The sequence below is a fragment of the Dama dama genome, chromosome 11 (assembly GCF_033118175.1).
Source record: "Dama dama isolate Ldn47 chromosome 11, ASM3311817v1, whole genome shotgun sequence".
NCBI classification, from domain to species: Eukaryota; Metazoa; Chordata; class Mammalia; order Artiodactyla; family Cervidae; genus Dama; species Dama dama.
The window spans coordinates 84,734,332-84,740,491 of NC_083691.1; the positions used below are offsets into that span (position 1 = coordinate 84,734,332).

General features: G+C 38.7%; 1 pseudogene; it reads left to right on the plus strand.

Moving 5' to 3' along the window:
* Window positions 1–5,246: 5,246 nt before the first annotated feature.
* Window positions 5,247–5,944, plus strand: LOC133065336 (small ribosomal subunit protein uS3-like; annotated as a pseudogene).
* The last annotated feature ends 216 nt before the right edge of the window (window positions 5,945–6,160 follow it).

A 6,160-nucleotide genomic window follows, 5' to 3' on the forward strand; every position in this document is an offset into this window, starting at 1 on the left:
CTTTGGATTGGAATGAAAACTGACATTTCCCAGTCCTGTGGCCACTGCTGAGTTTTCCAGATTTGCTGGCATATTGAGTGCAGCATTTTCACAGTATCATATTTTAGGATTTGTACTAGTTCAGCTGGAATACCATCACCTCCATTAGCTTTGTTCGTAGTGATGCTTCCTAAGGCCCACGACTTCACATTCCAGGATGTCTGGCTCTGGGTGAGTGATCACACCATCATGGTTATCTGGGTCATTAAGATCTTTTTTTGTATAGTTGTTCTGTGTATTCTTGCCACCTCTTCTTAATATCTTCTACTTCTGTTAGGTTTGTACAGTTTCTGTCCTTTATTGTGTCCATATTTGCAGGAAATGTTTCCTTGGTATCTCTAATTTTCTTGAAGAGACCTTTAGTCTTTCTCATTCTATTGTTTTCCTCTATTTCTTTGCATTGATCACTGAGGGAGGCTTTCTTATTTCTCCTTGTTACTCTTTGGAACTCTGCATTTGGATGGATAATTTCTTTCCTTTTCTCCTTTGCCTTTTGCTTCTCTTATTTTCTCAGCTATTTGTAAGGCCTCCTCAGACAACCACTTTGCCTTTTTTCATTTCTTTTTCTTAGGGATGGTTTTGATCTTGGCTTCCTGTACAATGTTATGAACCTCCTTCCGTAGCTCTTCAGGCACTCTATCAGATCTAATCCTTTGAATCTGTTTGTCACTTCTACAGTGTAATCATAAAGGATTTTATTTAGGTCAGACCTTCATTAATACTGAGCATTAATATGTTATAGTGATTTTATCATTATCTTTAACTTTCAATACTCCTCTTATGTTCATACTTTGTTCTGATTAGGAGGCTACAATGTGGAGAGACTGGGTAATAACCAATATCACCAGGCTCTTAAGTGGTAGAGTTAGGAATGATTCCTGGTCTGGATTCAGATGATTAAAGCACTAGGTTCGTGTCTTTACACTCTGGGGTTCTCACAGTCTTTTGGGTCTTCCGTGACTCAGGTGCCCAAGAGATGTTCTGGATATCTCCTTTGATTACTCTTCCCAGTCCGCCTACATTCCTTTTAGGCAGCTCTTTCTCTGCCCCTGTTCATAGACTGAGTTTGAGGAGAGTCTTATCCCATTTCCTTAGGGCTTTGTGCTTGAAAACACTTCAGTTGCCTGGGCTTGGATTTTCCTTCAAGGTAGGACTTGATGTTCAGCTATAGGGAGTGTGGTCAGTGATAGCGTCCAGCTGCTAATGACTTTAGGATCCACTTCAGTTTTCTAGATGAAGCTATGCTCTTCCTGGGCAATGACTAGCCAGCTACTGAGCATAGAGGTACTAGAACCCATCCTTTTCTACCCGATAAGTTATGTTCCACTGCTCCTCACTGGGTTGGCAAGACTTTGTCAGATCTGTGTGGTGATCTGATTTTCTTCCTGTCCCATCCTGCTCCCTCTCATTTTTTATTTCTCATAAACATGACTCTACTTCTCTAATCACAACTCAATAAACCTCTTACACTCCTAACTTCATTTCAGTGCCCACTTTCTAGAGGACCCACTGGCACTACAACTAACTGATCTATCCAAGGCAGAGATGAGTTTAAGGAGACTGGTGTGCTTCCCATCTGTGGTAACACATTACTCACTGACAGGAGGTTTCTGTCGTTAAGCACAGAGTGGGAAATATGAACGGAAGCATTAGGAGGTGATGGGGAAAGAGAGAGAGAGAGGGAATAAACACATGTGGGTGGTGAGCTCAAATGGAGACTTTTAGGTAGATATCTTTTCTAATTATCCATAGGTCCGTCACTTAGCCCTTCTTTATTTTCTCTTAAGCTATAGTTTTGAAGAACATTGTAATTCATAGGTTGAAATAAGCACAGAAAACCCTACCCAAAATACTAATTTTGGTTTTATTTTTTATCTATAGTAGTGAGTTCTCAATAAATATTTGTTGAATAAATGAAAGAGTGAATAAAATTTTAAAAAATTCAACACATTATACTTTTGACTCAGTAAAAAGAGTTATCCAGGATGGCTAATCATGACAGTTGTTCAGTAGGTAGAAAACTTTCAGGCTGAATAAAAGGCAGACTTTGTTTTCACACAAAGTTACTTGTCATAGTCAGACGGTATCCCACAGCATAGTTAACATCTGAAAGTCTGTATAAAGAAGTAGAGTCAATTCCCACCCTCTGGGACTTTCATTGTAATAGGACTTCCTGGTTAAATGAAAAGTCAAGTCACTGTTGCAGCTGAGGAACCAAAGGATGGCTTAAGAGGAGGGGAACCCCCAAACAATCTGAATGTTCATATACTCTAAGAAAAATAGCAAGCTTTCTATGTATGCTGGCCTCAAGTTGTACAACTACCTTTTCAAATCAGAGAGCTGCCCAGAAGCCCTTCCTATTCAGAAAATCTGGAGGGCCCTTGCATTCTTCTAAGAAGTATATATTACCTGAATGGGTTGGAGGTTGTGCTGGGAGATTTGAGAACTATCAGGGAAGCACCTTGCATTCTCAAGGGGAGGCAGTTATGAGATTGTGATTAAAGTCTGGAAGGGCTGTGATTGGCTCACTTGGGAGGCTCGGCTGACATTGGATTAAAGTTCGGAGACACAGATGTTACTAATGTCCCTTGTAAATTATAACTGGTGAAGAGTACTGCTATGTAAAATTTCTCATATAATCTCACTTTATGTTACTGTATTGTGATGTAATTTGGATGCAGTAGAAAACATAAGTATTTCTTATCCTACTTGAGAAAGAATTTGGACAGAAATACAGTTTTGTTAAAAATTGGAGCAAATTGCAGTTTGAGGAGGCCAATGCAAAGTGGGAGAGAGGATAAAAGATAATGGTGAGTCAAATAAGATGGAACAAATACGTTTTCATTGTATCAGATTGGAAATCACAACATATTGGTCCTTACAGAATTAAATAGAATGTTCTTATATTAATTTATCAGATTGCAAAATTACTTTTTGCAGTTTGAATGAAACAAAGGTCTCATTGGTGAGGAAAAATGGGATATTTCAAAAGAAAAAACATTGGCTAAAGAATATTAAAAAAGGATATGTGAACAATAATAAGGAGGGATAGTCAACTATGGCAAATATTTCATTCCAATATAATACAGCAAAGTTGATTGAAAGGAAATTGATAAGAATAAAATAAACTTAAATCTGAGATGTCAGTCTTTAACACTGTAATTTTAAAAGTAATGTCAACTAAATCATTTGTTACTGATGTCAGAACATTCAGGTATTTGGGGGAAATGTCATTTTAAAATTATGCTTCTACTAGGTAGTGGTTATGAATTATTCAGCAAATATGTGGGGGTGATATTGTTTACAACACGTTTCCTACCAACTTCTGTTTTTCACTAAATTTTTTTATTCAAACTTGAGGCAGCTTTACAATGTAATCGGTAATAGAAGCAATGGTACTTCTTTGACCCTTCTAGGCAATCAGTTATTTGCAAGATATGGGAACAGACAATAAGCATTAAAATTAGCCCCATCTTTTTTAGCTGCCAAAGAGTAGACTTGGTCATAAAATTTGAGTAAAGACCCTGAGAGATCTAGTTCAGTTCTTGTATTTTACATGTGAGAAAATGCTTGCTTAGAGAGGTAGTAAATTGATCAGCTCAAGGTTGTATAAGAAGTAAATAGAGCCAGATCTCAGCCACTTGATCTAGTGTTAGAGGTTCTTTGCCTCCACTTCCAGTATCAAGGCTGTGTTTTCTATTTGGGGAGATTAGAATAATTATATATTGTATAATATATAAAATTTTAAAACATTTTAAACATCTTGAAAATGAACAAGAATAATATAACTCTCGAGTACTTTCTCATGCAGTTGTCAAAACTTAAAATATTGCCATATTTGCATCAGCTTTTAAAATACATATCATAATATAGTTTGTCTTCTATTATGGATCAGAACCACTACATTTAATTTACACTGAAATGATAGCACATTAGCCATGAATTTTTTGGTAACTCTTTAAAAATTGATTACATAAACACTCTCAATGCCCTAAAAATAATAAATATGAAATATTATTACTGATATTAGTAACAAATAGACATCATCGCTCTACTTCCTCTATGACAGGCACTTATTTACATGTATTGTATTATTTTATATAAAGTCACATTTCGTTTTTCTTCTAGGGTTCAACTCATTTTCTTCTAGACAAAATTATCTATCTTTTGTCATTATTCGTTCTCATTGAAATAGTAATGTGTTATATAGGCCTGTTTTTTTCTGTTGGGACAAAAGGCTGCTCATAGCCTTAGTAATTTATTTGTATGGGAAAAACGAAGTGCTTTATTTTGAGGGTGATGTCACCTCCTACTGAGCTCCTCAACTTTGGAAGCATATTGGTGCTAGATTTCTGCCTCTAACTGTCCACTCAGTCTGGTACTCTTTGTAGGACCAGCCCATATACTCTGTGGTGGTGACTCTGATGGCCAGAAAGAAAGGACTCTTTTTTTGGTAAGAAGTATCATGGAAACATTTGAACTTGATTTTTGATGGGCTTATTGAACTTATGTTTGAATACTGATTATACACAATGATGTTCTGAAATTTCACATCAAAGAGAATGAGGAAAGCACTGTGAAAGAAGGTTGGATTGAGGAGAAACTGGGAATCCATCCTGAGTTTTCTTGCAGAAATTAAGCTTTCCCTGGAACAGATGCTAAGTTAAAATGATTAGATTTTAAAGCACATTCCTCCTGAGAATGAGATGGACTGAGAGCTGAAGTGACTGAGATGAAAGGAGTGTGATGTTATAAGGTTATAAAAGGTGTTATAAAGGACCGGATGTTATAAGGTTCTTATCCACCTCCAATTATTTCTCTATAATCTCCCTCCTGAAATTTCCCCCACAGAGTAAAATAAAGATGGTGACTGTCATCATCACCCACCATGTCCACCGCCTTGTATTTCACCCATCTTATACTTCTCATCTTTTCCGAAAGCAGGTAGAGACCTTTCACATTGCCAGTCATTTATTCATGCCACTTATTTCCTGGCCTGAATTTCCTTCCTTTACTTGGAAAACTTCTACTGCAGTCAAGTTTTAGGAAACACAGCTCAGAGATAGAGTAGTTAAAAATAAGTGCAAATATGGAGAGAAAAACAAAACTACATATTTCGACTACTCAAATTTGGACCTCAGAAGTCTCAACTCAAAAAAGTACCTGGTGCATAGTATGAGCTCAAGAAATGTTAGTAGCTTTTCCTTATGGTGACACACGGCAGCAAGACGGCAGTGCAGATTTCCAAGGTGGAGAGGTTTGTCGCTGATAGCATCTTCAAACGGAACCGCATGGGTTTCACATTCAGCAGTTGACTGAAGATGCCTACTGTGGAATGGAAAGGTCTGAGTTACACCAACCAGGGCAGAAATCATTATTCTGGCCACCAGGATGCAGAATGTTCTTGGTGAGAAGGGCCAGCGGATCTGCAAATTGACTGCTGTGGTTCAGAAGAGATTCGGCTTCCCTGGGGGCATCGTCGAGCTCTAAACTGAAAATGTGGCCACAAGAGTTCTTTGCGCCATTGCTCAGGCAGAGTCTCTCCCTTACAGCCTTCTAGAAGGACTCGCTGTGAAGAGGAGGGTCTGCTATGATGTGCTGCATATTGTGAAAGGTGGCATCAAAGCCTGTGAGGTCACAGTACTAGGAAATTCTGAGGACATAGGGCTAAGTCTACAAAGTTGGTGGATGGCCTGATAATCCAGGACTCTGTTAAATACCACGGTAACACTGCTGTGTGCCATGTGCTACTCAGACAGGATGTGCTGGGCATCAAGGTGAAGTCATGCTGCCTGAGGACCCAAGTGGTAAGACTGGCCCTAAGAAGCCCCTTCCACCCCCATCTCTGAACAGAAGGGTGGGAAGTTGGAGCCCCCTACCATGCCCAGCCAGTACTCAAGCATAACGGGGTGTCCTTGGCAGCTGGATCTGGAGTTTGGATGTTGCTCTGTAAATACCCTTAATAAAATATATTTTAAAAACCTGTGGCCTGACTGGGCTGTGTTATCCAGTGTTCAGACTGAGGGTCGGGTCGCCCCATGGGAGAACTGCTTGATTGCTTCTTAGGGCTATCTGGATCACAGTGTTTCTTTGCTTTCCTTGAAATCCACTTGGTTTCACC